At 43.6% G+C, this 18,712-nt stretch overlaps 1 protein-coding gene across 1 annotated transcript in view; it reads right to left on the reverse strand.

Annotated features, from left to right (window-relative positions):
* The window catches only part of ANKRD11 (ankyrin repeat domain containing 11), a 269,053-nt gene that overhangs the window by 168,307 nt on the left and 82,034 nt on the right, over positions 1-18,712 (reverse strand). The window contains exons 2-3 of the mRNA XM_081107778.1: positions 3,389-3,509; positions 2,318-2,401 (exon numbers count right to left, since the gene is read on the reverse strand). The gene's annotated coding sequence lies outside the window, so the exon portion shown is untranslated. The remainder of the gene's footprint in view (positions 1-2,317; positions 2,402-3,388; positions 3,510-18,712) is intronic.

Below are 18,712 nucleotides of genomic sequence, written 5' to 3' on the forward strand. Positions count from 1 at the left end.
TGTTCTCGTGGGTTTCGAATCTACTCCATTACACATACCTAATCAAGCTTTGTTTACTTGCTGCACCTCCCCCAGCCTATATCATTTAGCCACGTGGGACCATAAGGTCAACCTTACAACTATAGACTTTGGCTATAATTGTGCTGGGAGGGCTTTGCCCTCCAAGCTAGGACTTGCACGTGGCAAGCCACAAGGACTGTGCCCTCTCATTAGTCTGAGGCTTGAACCTGCCCAAACACTGTAGCTGCTTTCCACAGTAATATATTTATTTTTATATTATTCATTGCAAATTGATTTTTTAATTAAATTCAAAATATCGTGGCATGTGGGGATGGTTTCCGTTTTGGACGCATGGCAGTTAACTATTTAAATTCTGTCTTTTGATGCCAGGAAAGGTCATGGAGGGTCTACAACCTTGAGCCCGAGCCCCTGCTCTCACACATTAGGGCCACTGCCTATCTGCTGGGCAGTCACAACAGCATCTCATGTTAATACGAACCTTTATCTTTATTCAATTCAAACACTGCAGATTATTAACTGCATATTTATGGTTCACTACAGTGTTAAATGGCATTAGACACTTTGGACTATTACTGTGGTATGGTCAAAAAGCCAATCCTTCAAATGTCAGAAAAGCCTTCTAAACATTAACATATCCATTGCTCTCAATCCACCCAACCAATTAGGGCAACCCAATAATCTTTCAGCAAAGAGTTGCAATAATTGTTTTCTTTTAATCAGGAATCACCAAATACTTAAGAACCTAATTTAAGCAGAATTTTGTTTTTCCTTGTTACAAATTAAGACCATTATTATAGTTTCCAAACAAAGGCAGAGCTCAGCCACTAGGCATGGGTCTCTCGTGGACCTAGTCTCTCAATGGCTGACCCACTGCCTAAGACAACCAACCTGAGTCCACATGCCTATCCTGGGAATGCTTCCCAGACATTCCCAGGGTGTCACAAAGCCTATCACCATCCCACCTGGTCAGCAACACTCTCACTGGCCAGGATGGCTTTTAACTGCCAACCACTCTGCAGATTAAGAGGAGACAATTCTAGGCTTACTCTCAGAGACACTGAAGTATCCTTTCCATCAAACCTTATCCCAATTTCCAAAAAAAAAAATGCTTGGCAAGTCAAGGAAAGTACCCAGGTGCATTTCAAAGTGGCCTGATTCACTGATGGCTGAGATAAAGGATAGGTTCTGTTAGATTAAGAACACCTGCCCGGCTGGCATGCTCAGTGGTTGAGCATCGAACTATGAACCAGAGGTCATGGTTTGATTCCCGGTCAGGGCACATGCCTGGGTTGAGGGCTCAATCCCCTGTGTGGGGTGTGCAGGAGGCAGCCAATCAATGATTCTCTCTCATCATTGATGTTTCTATCTCTCCTTTCCTCTCTGAAATCAATAAATTTTTTTTTTAAAAAAAAGATTTTTTAAAAGAACACTTGCCAAGAATGTAGCAGAAAGATTTCCTTCATGTCTGCTAAGAACAACAACACAAAATAGATGATACACTTTTGAACTGTTTGCTTAAAAAACACTAACACCAGTCATGGTATGAAAAACTAAAATGAGCTAAGTGTTTCCTTTCCAATTGTTATCAATCCACATATCAGAGGAAATAAAGCATATGCCAATGTGACACATTTCCCAAGGAAGGGCTTTTTTAGGAGCAACAGATGTTAGGTCAGACCCGAGACCAGAGTCTTGAGGAAGCAGCCGCCCCTCCTCTCAAACTTCCAGGAATACCATGGAGTAGTTACCGAGACTACCCAGAAGGTACTGGCTGCCCAGACACACAGGACACCAGACAAGACCACAACCAGGTCTCACGGCTTCCCCCAGGGCAGAAGCAACAATTCTCAGACTAGAAAAGCTCTCCACTTCGTGCAGTGTTAATGCAAGACACATAGAGCACAAGACTAACACAGTGAGTTAGCAAGCACAGGGTCCAGGTAGCTTCCAGACTACTTGGGGATGGAATAAGATAAAGGAAGTTGAAAAGAAAACTTCCTTCAGGCCTGGATACCAACCTGTTCAATTTTTCCAAAGAATTCCTCACTGGGACACCGCGGATGCTGTTTATTAACTCCACACAGCTCATTACCACTATTCTAAAACACTTTCATCTAAGTGAAGTCCAGAACAAAATTCAAAACACTTAGCAAAAACTCTATCAAGCCCAATAAAACCAACTTGGAGACTGAACCATTATTTTGACACTCCTTTTTACAAACCAATGAAAATAAACACACACACAAGAAAATAAACACACATGAACTGATGAGAGGCAATGCAATAAAATATTTACCGATTCCATAGCTGAAAGTTGATGTTGATAAGGACTGTATATTAAATCCAATAGAGGTGTGTCCAGAGCAGTGCGGTGTATATTCTGAAAAAAGAGAGTAAAATTAGCAAAAAGTAATAATTTCTACTAACTAGAGAGATTTTCTACTTACAATTTGTCTCTCTCCATTTGAAGAAGCCATTTATTCTATTACTTACTACCTTGCTTCATTTTACTTAACACCAGACAAGCAAAAAGTTTGTAAGATGTCTGATTTAGGGTTATAAAGGGAAAGTAAAGCCCAGGAAAGAGGTTCACACCTGATGATTTGTTTTAGGACACTATTCAAATAGAAATCTCTATTCTCAGTAATTTCTCCTGGAAAGCAATACCCAGAAAGGCCAGGCTGAAAAAAGAACACTCAGGTGGGCCTGTCATTCTCCACAGAGATGGGACCTCAGGACTGGGGCTTGGGTGATTCACAGACTTTTCTCTTTACAAGGAGTTTGATAGGAATCTCACAATTATTAAACCTTTGCCAAAGTTATACATTTTGCAAGCTTCCTCTCAAACTCAGAATACATCCAAAATCTCCCTTTGGTTCACAAAACCCCGATGGCCCACCTCTCTCCACCTCCCACAGCCTCCTAATACAATGCTTCCAATCCCACCCCATCCCCCACTCCATTTCCCTGTTCTATATGGCCTCAATCTGGACACTTCCCTCTCAACACTGCCCACTTTCTCTCTTCCATTTTTGGTCTGTGTCTGTGCTCACTGGTCCCTCTCAGCAGGACATTCCTGACTACCCTAAATCCATCACTCAGTCTCTCCCTCAATCTACTTATAGGTCCATTCTCAAAGACAAAGGACCATAATTCAGACCAATGTGCTTCAGATAACTCCAATTCAGAAACATGATTCAAGCCTCCTACATGCATTTGAGTTCCTCCAAACACAACTAAGGACAAGCAGGAAGATCAGGGCAACCCCAGGAGGGTCTGAAGATTTTGTAAATGTGATAAAGAAATGTTGTCTGGACTGGCTGATGTGACTCAGAGGTTGAGCATCGACCCATGAACCACGACTCACCAGTTTGATTTCCGGTCAGTGCAGATGCCTGGGTTGTGGGTTGATCCCCACCCCAGTAAGGGGCATCCAGGAGGCAAGCTGATCGATGTTTCTATCGGTCTATCCTTCTCCCTTCCTCTCTCTATAATAAATCAATAAAAACATATTTTTAAAATGTGTTACTATGATTTATTTTTAAAAAAATAAATGGCCCTAGCTGGTTTGGTTCAGTGGATAGAGCACTGGCCTGCAGACCAAAGGGTCCCAGGTTCGATTACGGTCAAGGGCATGTACCTCGGTTGCAGGCTCCTCCCCAGCCCAGGCCCTGGTCAGGGCTCGTGCAGGAGGAACCAATCAATGTATTTCTCTCACATCCATATTTCTCTCTCTCTCTTCAACTCTCTCTAAAAATCAATAGAAAAATATCCTCAGGTAAGGTTTTTTTTTTTAATGTTGGGGGTGGGGGGTGTAGGTATCTGAATACCGTGGCAAGCACAGAGTGCTGAGGCTCATGGAGCAGAGGCTCCTTCCAAGTCATTCCTTACAGAGGTAGTCCATATGTAAATAATCTCTTTATTAATTACTAAACTTCAACCATACATCCTATATAATCCTATCTAATAAAAGAGAAACATGGTAATTAGCGTACGACCACTACCCTTCCCATTGGCTAATCAGGGCAATATGCAAATTAACTGGCAGCCAAGATGGCGGCCGGCAGCCAGGCAGCTTGAAGCAAACATGAGGCTTGCTTGCTTCAGTGACAGAGGACTCCAACGTTTCCCGCCTGCCGCTGCCAACCTCTGAGCTGCAACTCTAAGCAACTATGTTACAAATATAGAAGCTAAACAAAACCCCAGAAACCTGCTTTAGTCCCCAGGGCTTCAGCCAGCAGGATCGCAACACTGTTTCAAATACAGAAGATAAACAAAGGCCAGAAACCTGCTTTCAGCAACGGAGGCCTAAGAGCTGGAGCCAGAGCTAAAGCTGGCCCAGATTAAAAAGAAAAAGAAAAAAAGGAGCAGTTGGGAACTTCAGACACCCGCCAGCCTGAAAACAGCCCTCAGCCCCTCACCCAGACTGGCCAGGCACCCCAGTGGGGACCCCCACCCTGAAGAAGGTGTGACCAGCTGCAAACAGCCATCAGCTCCTAACCCAGGCTGGCCAGGCACCCCAGTGGGGACCCCCACCCTGATCCAGGACACCCTTCAGGGCAAACCAGCCGGACCCCACCCGTGCACCAGGCCTCTATCCTATGTAGTAAAAGGGTAATATGCCTCCCAGCACCAGGACCAGCAGAGCCGCGAGGCCTCCCGGCACCGGGATCAGGGTAACAGGGGGCAGCGCCCAAACCCCCTGATCGCCCTGCGGCTCTGTGTGTGACAGGGGGCGTGGCCACAACCTCCCTATCCGCCCTGCTCTATTGGTGACAGGGGAAGGCACCCCAACCCCCTGATCAGCCCTGCTCTGTGCCTGATAGGGGGGAGCTCCCCATCCCCTGGATCGCCCTGTGGCTCTGTGTGTGACAGGGTGCGGCACCCCAACCCCCACGCCCCCATGGGCTTTGCTCTGTGTGTGACGGAGTAGAGCCATAACCTCCCCATCGACCCTGCCCTGAGTGTGACAGTGGCGGTGCCTCAACTCCCCTATCGGCCCTACTCTGTGAGTGACAGGGGGGAGCTCCCCAACCCCCTGATGGGCCCTGCTCTGTGTGTGACGGGGGGAGCTCCCCAACCCCCTGATCGACCCTGCTCTGTGGGTGACAGGGTACAGAGCCCCAACCCCCCTGATGGGCCCTGCTCTGTGAGTGACAGAGGGGAGCTCCCCAACCCCGATTGGCCCTGCTCTGTGCGTGACAGGGGGTGGCGCCGCAACCTCCCCATCGACCCTGCCTTGAGTGTGACAGGGGGTGGTGCCCCAACCCCCCAATTGGCCCTACCCTGAGCATGACTGAGGGTGGCATCGCAACCTCCCGATCCACCCTGCTCTGTGCATGACAGGGTCGGCGCACCAACTCCCCAATCGGCCCTGCTCTGAGCCCGACCAGGGGCTGCACCTAGGGATTGGTTCTGCCCTCTGCCACCCGGGAGCAGGCCTAAGCCAGCAGGTTGTTATCTCCTGAGGGGTCCCAGACTGTGAGAGGGCACAGGCCGGGCTGAGGGACCCCCCCTTTCCCCCGAGTGCACAAATTTTTGTGCACCAGGCCTCTAGTCCTATATAATAAAAGGTTAATATGCAAATTGACCAAACAGCCAGTCACTATGACACACACTGACCACAAGGGGGCAGACGCTCAGTGCAGGAGCTGCCCCCTGGTGGTCAGTGCGCTCCCACAGGGGGAACAGTGCTCAGCCAGAAGCCTGGCTCACGGCTGGTGAGTGCAGCAGAGGTGGTGGGAGCTTCTCCCGCCTCCGCAGCAGTGCTAAGGATGTCTGACTGACGGCTCCCGGACTGTGAGAGGGCGCAGGCCAGGCTGAGGGAACCCCCAAACCCCTCCAGTGCACAAATTTCGTGCACCAGGCCTCTAGTGTCAACATAATCAAATCTCAAATACCATGAACAGTGAATAAAAAACAAAAAAAAAGGGGTCTCAGAGGAATATACTAAATATATCTTGTCTTTCAAAAGTACAGGAAACTTAAAATATTTGACTTAATATATATACAGTAAAATGTCAGTGAAAAGCAAATCATCATGAAATATAAAATTCAAAATAATGCTTCCTCTGTGGGTAGGAGGTAGACACCAACTGGGAAGTGCACCAGAAGTTTCAACAATATTGCTAAAGCAGGGTTGGCTGAAACACAGGGTATAAAGAACTGGTTTTCATATTTATACCATTATAACCCCTGTAGCTCACATGATATACTAGCTATAGTCTTCCAAAATTTCAACAGTGACAGAGGCTGCATGCCCCTCACCCACTCTAATGCCTTGACAGGGAGTGGAGAGGAAAACAAAGCCAGGCTGACCCCTGGTCCCTAAATTGAACAACTGGTCCTAATTCCATTTGTGATTAATTGAAATCATTTATTTCTATCATTCACAACTAAGAATTTAATGGTATACAGACACTAAAAACTTTATTTTCAATCATCAAATATTTTTACATTAAGATGTAGCAATTTCAACAATTTGAAGGTAAACTGAAAGTTTACTATCAAAAAAGAACAAATGACAAAATATACAATCCTGCAAAATAACTATGAGAAACAGATTTTATTTAGAAGCCTCTCAAATTTCCTATACACAAGAAACCAAATAAATCAAGTAACCACTATAGCCTGGACATTTGACACAATAATACTGCCAGAAAGGAAGAAACCATATTACAGTATCATTGGGGGGGGGGGGGGGGGTAACTCAATAAAACTGTATCACCTCCCAGGACAGCTTTGAGATCTTTAACAATAAAACAAACCAGTATTAATTTTTAAAAAAATACCATTCATGCCCATTTTCCATAATCCCATCCTAAAATAAGGCTCTCTTCTATCTCCAAACACATCAAAAGTGCAGAATCAGGCAGGGAAACACACAGACAGGAGACAGGGAGAAGGTTCTCAGGACATGGTGCTTTTATGAAGTGGGATTCCCAGGCCCTGCAGTCACAGTGGTTTCCTGACCTTATAGATGTGTGTGTTTTGCAAAAATGGAGTAAGATTTTTCTGTCTTTCTATTTCTTTATAGGGCTTTTCAAAGCTGACATTAACCTCAAGGACTATTAAAAATGAATATGGAAAAGCAGCTTCCAGTCGCAACTCACTTTTAGTGAAAAGCAACATGTCTAAGTTTTTCAATTTTCCAATAAAAACAGTAATGAGCAATAGAGTGTATGATGAATGACCACAACAGGAATACAGCAAATAATATCTACTAATACAACTGAAAAAAACTTGAGGCCCCTTTAATCCATGGTTTCTCAAACTCAGCACCACTGATATTTTTGGCCAGACTATTCCCTGTTGACCTGCCACTTGCAGGTGTTGAGCAGCACCCCAGCCTCTACCTACTAGCTGCCAGGAATGAACCCCAACAATATGACAACCAGAATATCTACAGACATTGTCACATGTCCCCTGGGAGCAAAAGCATCTGGATAAAGAACCAGTGCTCTAATCCACCTGCTATTTTACAAGTAAGGAAACTGGGCCCAAATTCAGTTAAGGGAGATTTTTAGTTGTATGAGGTCATGGCAGAGAATTAAAAGCAAGTTGAAAACAGAATCCAGGTCTTTTAAATCCTGACCTAAAGGTCTTTTCATTCTAAGTGAAAAAAAAATAGTAATTGATTCACTTATTTCCGGAACAGTACAAATTAAAGAGCCTCTAAAATATTTATACCTCTTGACAGAGTAAACTCATTTCTGGGAAGTATGCTAAAGAAATAATCTAAGATATTTTTTTAAAGCTTCATATAGCATACCTACCAGTTCACATCATGTAGCATACTTGTTCACAACAAAACTACCACCACCACAACTATAATCAAGATACATTTTCAAACAGAAATGCACTAGACAACTCTTTTTACTTTTAGCTTATAGCTACAGTACTTCAAAACAGCATATTCCCAGACTCGACAGAGTGCAGACTCAGACATGAAGACATGAACAGTGAGTGTCTAAAACAGCTGGCAGGTGACCACTGAGAGAAGGAGGAGGAGCTAGTCAACTGATGGAATAATTTACCCATCCATGTCTGGGAGGAAGGCCAGCATGGATGCAAAACCTCACCAACAATCCATCTAAAGCAACAGAGATGTTTCCACCAATGGGAATGGCAATATGGACAAGATGATAATCATAAGTGCTGGCCCTTGGCAGAAAAAAGAGAAAATAATTGTTTTGAAACATTAATTTTCTATTTCTTGCTTGCTTTATCCTGTAGTGAAAAAGAAGCAACACTGAATCATACGAGCCAGGGCAGGAAATATCTAACAACTAGAGGCCTGAAATTCATGCAAGGGGCTTGGCCCTCACAACCCTGGCACCCAGCTTCGTCCGGACAGTCGTCCAGACGTCATTCAGCTGTTCAGCCATCCGGCCTAATTAGCATATTATGCTTTTATTATTATAGATAGTGGTGGTTATCCCTGAATAATGAAGCAATGCAAGATTTTAAATTTATCTTTCTCGCCCTAGCTAGTTTGGCTCCGTGGATAGATCATTGGCCTGCGGACTGAAGGGTCCTGGGTTCAAGTCCAGTCAGGCTCAATCACCAGGAGGCATGCAGGAGGCAGCCAATCAATGATTCTCATCATTGATGCTTCATAAGTTTATATATATACATACACACACACACACACACACACTAGAGGCCTGATGAACATAGGGTCCCTAAGCCTGGCGGGCGATCAGGGCCGATCTGTGAGGCTACTGGCAGGGGCCCCGACTGGCACCCGCCTTGGCTGGCCTGGTGCCTGCAGGCTGGGGGCAGTTACTGCGTTAAGCATCTGCGCGTCATAGCGACCAGTCATTCCACCAGTCATTCTTCCATTCGGTCGATTTGCATATTAGGCTTTTATTATATAGGATATATATAGTGTATTTTTTTCTATTGATTTCAGAGAGGAAGGGAGAGGGAGAGATAGAAACATCAATGATGAGAGGGAATCATTGATTGGCTGCCTCCTGCACATCCCACACTAGGGATCAAGTCCAAAACCCAGGCACATGCCCTGACCAGGAATCAAACCATGACCTCAACCACTGAGCCACGCTGGACAGGCAAGATGAGTATTTTTTTTTAAACCTATCTTGATATACTTCCAATCTACACCAAAAAATATCATGGTGTTTCAACTGGCTTACAAACCATTCTTTTGAATAAACAATTTTCACTCTGGATTTTATTTTTTTTTAATATATATTTTATTGATTTTTTTACAGAAAGGAAGGGAGAGGGATAGACAGAAACATCGATCAGCTGCCTCCTGCACACCCCCCACTGGGGATGTGCCCGCAACCAAGGTACATGCCCTTGACCAGAATCGAACCCGAGACCCCTGAGTCCGCAGGCCGGCGTTCTATCCACTGAGCCAAACTGGCTAGGGCCACTCTGGATTTTAAAGTACTGAACATTACTCGAGTCTCCCATCTTTCCCTCCCTTTACTACCTTTCCAAAAGCCCTTAATGCCTAGGAATTCCCTTAGCCCACAGGTCTTAAAACACTATTAGCCAAAAAACCACCTTTTTCAACCACAATCTTATATAGAGCTAAAATTCTCATTCATAGAAACTAGGCTGAATGGGTTAAGTTCTCATTCAAACCACTAACTGACTATGGGGCCCAGGGCAGGGGAGGCACTCTAAATACACTGGTTGGCAAAACCACCACAATTACACCAGGGTGGTGGTCACACCCAAGGAGCTACAGGACTGGAGACGATTTTGTCTCCCTACCCACCCCCTACTTCCCAGTGTGCTTAGGGCGGGGTTTTAAGAAACTAGTGCAGAACTATGGCTTTTCCTGATAAGTAAAAACTTTTTTAGTAAGTTCAAATACATGCACAGAGACAAGCTAAGTCCAGTGGAAGTGCCAACACTCAACAGCAGAGCACCTACTGCCTTCTGGATACCAGACTGAGCTATTTGAGATAGCCATTTTTGTAGATCCAATACGCTGCACAATATTCACAGCTCGGCTGGTGTGGCTCAGTGCTTGAGCGTCCACCTATGAACCAAAGGACACGGTTTCATTCCCAGTTAGGACACATGCCTGGACTGTGGGCTCAATCCCCAGTGGGGGGCATCAAGGAGGCAGCCAATCAATGATTCTTTTTCATCATTGGCATTTCTATCCCCCTCTCCCTTGCTCTCTGAAATCAATAAAAATATATATTTTTTAAAAAGCATATTCATAGCAGTTTCCACACATACCATGGAACAGTGATCAGCAACAAAAAGGAAGGCAGTATTGATATGGCAATATCTCAAATGGATATCAAAGGATTAAGCTGACCATACAAAGCTAACACCAAAAAGTTACGCTTACATTTATTCCACTTATATGACATTCTCATATGGTAAAATTTTAGAAATGAAGGACAAACTGGTGGTTGTCAGGTTAGGTACAAGGGTAAGGAGATGAGCCAGAAGCAACAGGAGGCCTGGCCAAGTGGCTAAGTTAGTTGAATCGTCATCCAATACACCAAAAGGTGGCTGGCTCGATTCCCAGTCAGGGCACATACCTAGGTTGCAGGTTCTATCTCCAGTCAGAGAGCAGGCAAGAGGCAACCGATCAATGTTTCTCTCATTGATGTTTCTCTCTCTTTCATTCATCCTCTTTCTCTCTCTCTCTCTCTCTCTCTCTCTCTCTCTCTCTCTCTCTCTCTCACTCACACACACACACACACACACACACACACACACACACATCCTCAGGTGAGGATTAAAAAAGGGGGGAAAAGCAACGGGAGAGGTACTCATGGTGATGATGGAATAAGGGGCCTGGATATGTGATAAAACCACACACACACACAGCATAAGTGAAACTGGGGCAATAAAATATGACTCGCTGTCCATATCCTGATTGTGATGTTTACTACAGTTCTGCAAAATGTTACCACTGGAAGAAAACGGGCAAAGTAGACAAGGGCTCTCTCTGTATTATTTCTTACAATTATGTGAATCTACAATAATCGCAATTTTTAAAAGGGTCTAATATTAGCAACTTCATACGGTATTCATTTTATCATCACAATACCATAAGCTAGATTATTTATTATCCCCACTTTACAGATGAGAAATCTGAAACTTAGCCAAGGTCCCACTTTAAATGGTGTGGCCAGGATTCAAATCCAGTCTGGCTGGCTCCAGAGCCTACACTCACAACCACTCTTTCTCTCTTGAAACTGAAAATGTAAAATACGACCAGACATGCTGTTCTCAGTACAGCTTTGAAAATCTCTTTAAGCCCAGCTGGTGTGGCTCAGTGGTTGAGCGTCAACCAATGACTCTCATATCGATTCCCAGGGCACATGCCCAGGTTGCAGGCTAGATCCCCAGTAGCGGGTGTGCAGGAGGCAGCCGATCCATGTTTCTCTATCCATGTTTCTCTATCATTGATGTTTCTATCTCTCTACCCTTCTCCCTTCCTCTCTAAAATCAATAAAAACATATTTTTTAAAAATCTCCTTAAAATGTAACCTTAGAGGACTTCAGTGGACACTGTTTAAAGACCACTAATCTAACCTCAACTGAATCACAGAAAAACTACAACAGACTAAATTCTATCTGCACACGAGCCATAAAACACTCCTCTCCTGACAGTGTCCAGAGCCCATAATTCAAGTCTCACTCTGCTGTGGGAGTGGAGTGGGTACCACCTGTCATCTTTAGTCAGGACTATTATCCTGACCTTGATCAACTTCCAAGTAAACAAAAGTTGTGAGGGTGTGTTTTGTTTTGTTTTGTTTTGGGTGTGTATGTGTTGTTGTTGGGTTTGTGGGGTTTGGGGGGGGGCAGTATTTGTATTTTGGTTTCAGATAGGTACTATTTGTCAAGTTTTCTTCATTTGATTTGAATGAACAAGAAGGCTCAAGGGAATAAAGCAACCAAGCAAACTTTAACAATAATATGAGGTAGGAAAGAAGCTGGAGGGAAAACAAATGCTCCTCATACAGCTTCTTTCTTCAATTCAAATGCTTCTTTTTCACTTCAGGACAAAGCAAAAAAAGAAACAGAAAATTTAATGTTTCAAGACAATTCTCTTAATACACAGAAGCGGGGAACCTCTTTCCTGCCAAGGGCCATTTAGATATTTATAACATTCTTCACTTAATGTAAATTTATATTGCTATGAAAAAAGCTCCTAGATTTATTGAATTTCGACTCTTAACTGTGATTGCCTTGTCAGGGACACCAAATGATTTATCTGGCCTTATACAGCCCATAGGCCAGATGTTCCCCATCCCTGCCTTAACAGAAGAAAGTGCAAAGTGAATAGATTCAGAATGAACACAGAGAGGGAATGATGTGGCACAACCGCCCCTACTTTCTCAGACAATTATGCTGAGAGTAATCAAACACCGAAAGCGGTTTGGCCAGTGTGACTCACTGATCAGAGTATGGGTCACAGGTTCAACTGCTGATCAAGGGCACATACCTGAGTTGCAGGTATGATCCCCGGCACCACGTGTGGGGGAGGTAACCAATTGATGTATCTCTCTCACATAGATGTTTCTCTCTCTCTATCTCCTCCCTCCCTCCTTTCCCTTAAAAAAAAAAAAAACTCAATGAAAAAGATATCCTCAGGTGAGAATTAAAAAAAAAAAAAAGCCCACACACCACAACCCCTGAGGGAAGCTCCAGTCTACAGTGAAGTTTCATGCTCATGCTACCAAATCCAGGGAGAAGACAGAAAATGGGCTTTTTAAATAAGTAGCTATAAAGAAAAAAATAAAAGGGGGGGGGGGGGGCTGTAGAACGGAAACTAGAAATTCCTGAAAACTACAGGTTAAAAACATGAAATCAAACTAGAGAAAAGAGGCTGCAAGCTGACTGTGAAAACAGGCCTCTGTTTAACAAAAGATAGGCGGGTACCCAGTGTCCTGACTCCATAACATTAGGAAGGCAATCCACAATTCTTTTTTTTTTTTTTAATTTATCTTCATTGTTGAAAGTATTACAGATGTCCCCTTTTTTCCCCATTGATCCGCTCCACCCTGCACCTGATCCCCCACCCCCACCCCAGGCCTTCACCACACTATTGTGAAATCCACAATTGTTAAGTTTACAGGTTCCCTGACTCCCTAACTCACCCTCAATATAAAAGACCACAATAAGGAACAGTTGTTTAGACACCACACACTTGAAATCCTGATTAACAGGCATAAAAGGGCTATTCCTGGGCTCTAACTCAGGAAACAGATTACCAATATCTCCAGCTCTTAGCCATAATCCTATGTAATAAAGAGGTAATATGCAAATAAACCCTCACACCCTCACAAAATGGCTGCCTACAACCTGGCTGGCAGGGGGGTTAGAGGGACAACCAAAACGACTGAACAAGCAGGCTGTGTGGGCCGACCAGGCTGGCACACAGAGGCAGCGAGGGTTCAATCAGGCCGGCAGAGGGGGGAAGTTAGGGGCGACCAGGCAGGCAGGCAAGTGAGCAATTAGGAGCCAGCGGTCCAGGATTGTGAGAGGGATGTCTGACTGCCGGGAATTGGGCCTAAACTGGCAGTCAGACATCCCCCAAGGGGTCCCGGATTGGAGAGGGTGCAGGCTGGGCTGAGGGGAACGCCCCCCTTCCAATGCACGAATTTCGTGCACCGGGTCTCCTCTAGTACTTTTAGAATCCCAAATCACTATCACACTCTAAGGGCAAGACTCAAAAGAAAACATGAATAACCTTGCCAGTGTGGCTTGGTGATTGAGCATCAACCCAAGAGCAGAAGGTCAGGGTTCAATTCCCGGTCAGGGCATATGCCTGGGTTGTGGTCTCAATCCCCAGTACAAGGCATGAAGGAAGTAGCAGATCAATAATTCTCTCTCATCATTGATGTTTCTCTCCCTCCCTCTCCCTTCCTCTCTCTGAAATCAATAAAAATATATTGAAGAGAAAAGAAAGAAAACATGAGTATGCTGTGATCTGTCCATCTTTAAAGTGCACTGTTGGCCTCACCATTTTATGACTGGGGTCATGGGCACTGGAAACACACAAGATAACAGAAATCAGTGCTAGGGCCATTTCACTTCATTAGTGTGAAGTGCCTACAAAACAAATGCTTATTTATTTGCAACCTCTGACAACATTCATCTGTTTTATTTCTTACAAAATGAATAACCCAAGGAGGATAGACTACAGGACACTGGGTACCAGTCTGTCTTTTGTTAAGAGAATCAGACACAGCACTATGAAAATACTGTCCTCATTCTACACAAGTCTTATTCACAAAATCCATTAAAAGTGCTCTACATTCCTTTCCCCTTGAAAACCCAAGGCAAGACTTATAGTAACATAGCTTAACAGAAGCAGTATACCAACCACACAGGGACACAGTCAGGAAATCAAAACCTATCACCAGTGGGACACAACTGAAGCTTGAACGGAACTGGTTGTCCAGCTAGAACACTCACCATAAAAAAAAAAGGATGTAAAACCCTAAAGAATCTATACAAAACTATTAGAGCTAATAAATGAGTGCAGCACAGCAAGGTTGCAGGATACAAGATCAATATACAAAAAAACCATTTGTATTTCTATACACTAGCAATAAACAATCTGAAAAGAAAATTAAGAAAAAATACACCATTTACAAAAGCATAAAAAAGAATACGATATTTAGGAATAAGTTTAACCAAAGACGTGCAAGACTTGCACAGCGAAAACTACAAAACAGAAGCCCTAAGAAAATGGGGGATATGGATAAGACTTAATATTAAGATAGCAATACTACCCAAACAGATTTACAGAATCAATGAGATCCCAACTGCCTTTGTTCCAAAACTTGACAAGTGATCCTAAAATCTAAAATCCACATGGAATTGTCTTTAAACATCTTATATACTAAAATAGACAACTAAGACATAGCTGAAATGTCTAATACTTGTATGTTTCCATTTTTCTCCTAAAAGAGTGACTATTTATAAGTAAAGGCAGGGGGGTTGGGGAAGCCTCAGATTGTTAATATATTTTTTAATTTAACTTTATTTTATAATCCGTAACACCCCTTTAGTTCTAAAAGTTTAGGATTCTTCAATATCCAACATAAACATTGTTTCCTTTAAGATACATTACTTTCCCTAAGAGCAGCTAAGAGAGAAGAGAGCTGCTGAAGTCCCATGCATTCCTCATAAAGGGTCTGTACACAGACTTACTCCAACTCTAGCTGTGAGCTCCAGCTCTGAGGCAGCAGCTCAAAAGATGCCAGAAACATACGGAGAGGAACTATATTGTCTGACATGAGGGTAAGGGTTGGAGGGGTGGCTTTCTCACAGACAGAAGTGCTGGCAAATGGCATTGTTCCCCTGCTGAACCCTCTTCCTGCCCTACCCTCCCACCCCACCCCCCGCACCACAACAGAACTAGCAGGTGGGTTGCCATATCTGAATGTCCATCAACACTGTTCACCCTGCCCTGGTGATTCCCTGAGACACTCATTGCTCCACCCAACTTTCAGGCCCCACCCAAACCCTTTCCAGTGGCTTTTCCATACAAACAACCTGTCTTGGCTCATGCTGCAAACATTCCTAAAACCTCTCAAACATGCAGCATCTGGCCTTGGTACCACCTCTTCCTAAGCCGCCCCAGGCCCAACACTAGCAGCAGCCAGCCTCAGTTCACAGCCTGGCCTCTCCAGGCGCCTTCAAGCCTAGAACAAGTGGCAGCCTTCTACATATCACTTTGTAGCTCATGCCAGGTGGTCCCCAACAAGGCACACGCAATGGCTGACCTTGGCCTGCAACTCCTGGGAAGCCCCTCCTGGGAAACCCCACAGCCAGTGAACCAGTGGACTGAAGCACAACCCAACCACCTCCACAAGCAACACATTCAAGAGACAGCGGGGCATCAGAGTCCCGCTGAAGTGAGTCCTGCTCTGTGGGGTTGGTCCCTGCAGAGCATAATTCTCCATGGTGGTCAGGCCAATCCTCATAGCTGATCAGCCGGGCGTAAATCCCTCCCATGACATGCCAATAGCAATCAAGTCTAAACTACGAGAGGAGGGTGCACACAGTCTAACGGGTGACCAGGTACTCTGTGCCTCCAGTCCAGCCGTGGGCAAACTACGGCCCGCGGGCCGGATCCGGCCAGTTTGAAATGAATAAAACTAAAAAAAAAAAAAAAGACCATACCCTTTTATGTAATGATGTTTACTTTGAATTTATATTAGTTCACACAAACACTCCATGCATGCTTTTGTTCCGGTCCGCCGGTCCAGTTTAAGAACCCATTGTGGCCCTCGAGTCAAAAAGTTTGCCCACCCCTGCTCTAGTCCCTACAAGACACCTATTATATAAGACCATTCTACCAAATCTGGGAGACACAGCAGCTCTACCTAATACATAGAAACAAACACAGGTAGAAAGCCAAAATGAAGAGACAAAGAAACATGTCCCAAATGAAAGAACAGAACAAAACTCCAGAAAAAAAACTAAACAAAATGGAGGTAAGCAAAATACCAGATGCAAAGTTCAAAACACTGGTTACCCGGCAGTGTGGCTCAATGGTCAAGCATCAACCCATGTACCAAGAAGTTGCTGGTTTGATTCCCAGTCAGGGCACATGCCCGGGTTTTGGGCTCAATCCCCTGCACGGGATGTGTAGAAGGCAGCTGATCGATGTTTCTATTTTTCTCTTCTCTCTTCCTTTCTCTTTAAATCAACTTAAAAAACAAAAAACAAACACCCACTAGTTATAAAGATGTTCAAACGAACTTAGTGTGAACTTCAAGAAAGAAATGGAAAACGTAAAAATAGAAATTAAAAAACCATGAAAAAGAATTAGTAAGAAATAAGGATTACATTATAGAGGAATCAACAGGAGAGTTCATGAAGCAGAGGATCAAATCAGCAATTTGGAAGATAAAGAAGCAGAAATACCCAATCAGAACAGCAAAAAGAATTTTTTTAAAAATGAGGATACTGTATTTTTCCGTGTATAAGACATCCCAATGTATAAGACGCCCCCCTACTTTTCCAACCCAACATTAAGAAATCAGTATTTTAAACATTTTGCTGATATTCCTCTTAAGGTCCTCTTCTTTTTTGGCATCTTAAGTTGTTCTTCCTGTTTTCTCCACTGTCTGATCATACACTCAGGGGGAGGAGGTCCAAATTGTCTCTCTGCAGCTCTATTTCCATGCTCTTTTGCATAGCTGATTACATTCAGTTTGAATTTTGCAGAGTAAGACAATCACTTACCAGTACTTATCTTTTTATTTTTTGACATCTTTATGGGCTCAGAACGCTCAGGACCCTGTTTTATCTGCGCACTCTCCACCTCCACCTCCAATTACTAAGGCATCAGCTGACGTCAGTAACAATAAGGCTCGTGACTGGAGGAAGCCTGTTTGACAGGGTATGGGCAGCTACGCACCAGTGCAGGCTCCCTCCTTGACTGAGTTCCATGTATAAGATGCCCCTCGATTTTTAGTCTAATGATTTTAGAAAAACAGAGCATCTTATACATGGAAAAATACAGTAGTTTAAGGAGCCTCTGGGACAATTTCAAGTGTCCCAATATTTGCATTATGGGGGTGCCAGGAAACAAGATGAACCAAAAAAAAAGCTCACACCAAGACACATCATAATTAAAATGCCAAAGGTTAGCCTATCCGGTTTGGCTCAGTGGGTAGAGCATCAGCCTGAGGGACCCGGGTTCGATGCCAGTCAAGAGCACATGCCCGGGTTGCAGGCTTGATCTCCATTAGGGGGCATGCAGGAAGCAGCCAAGCAATTATTTTCTCATCATTGATGTTTCAATCTCTCTCTCCCTCTCCCTTCCTCTCTCTGAAATCAATAAATATTTAATAAATAAATAAATAAATAAATAAATAAATAAAATGCCAAAGGTTAGAAACAAAGAGAGAATCTTAAAAGTAGCAAGAGAAAAGAAGTCAGTTTCCTACAAGAGAGATCCCATAAGGCTGTCACCTAATTTCTCAACAGAAACTTTGCAGACCAGAAAGGGCTGGCAAGAAATAGTCAAAGTGATGAAAAACAAGGACCTATAACCAAGATTATTCTGCTCAGCAAAGCTATCATTTAGAATTGAAAGACAGACAACGAGCTTCCCAGAAAAGAAAACACTAAAGTTCATCACCACCAAACCAGTATCACAAAAAATGTTAAAGGGTCTTCTTTAAGAAGAAGAAAAAAATATTTTAAATATGAATAAAATGGCAATAAATACATATCTACCAACAATTACTTTAAATGCAAATGGCTTAAGTGTTCCTATCAAAACACATACAGTGGCTGAATGGATTGCAAAACAAGACCCTTACATATGCTGTCTACAAGAGACCCAATTCAAATGGAAAGACACACACCAACTGAAAGAAATGGACAAAGATATTTCATGAAAATGGACAAAGCAAACAAAAAAGGCTGGGGCAGCAATACTTATACCAGACAAAATAGACTTTATAACAGAGGCTATAACAAGAGACAAAGAAGGACCCAGCAATTCTACTTCTGGGTATTTCTCCAAAGAAACCCAAAACACTAAATCAAAAAGACATACTAGGTATGCTTCATTATGCCTGTTGCAGCATTATTTACAATAGCCAAGATATGGAAGCAACTAAGTGTCCATGAATAGATGAATGGATAGCCAGCCAGTGTAGCTAGTGGTTGAGCAATCGACCTATGAACCAGGAAGTCACAGTTCGATTCC

Source organism: Myotis nattereri, assembly GCF_964212035.1.
Source record: "Myotis nattereri genome assembly, chromosome: 15".
Lineage (NCBI taxonomy): Eukaryota > Metazoa > Chordata > Mammalia > Chiroptera > Vespertilionidae > Myotis > Myotis nattereri.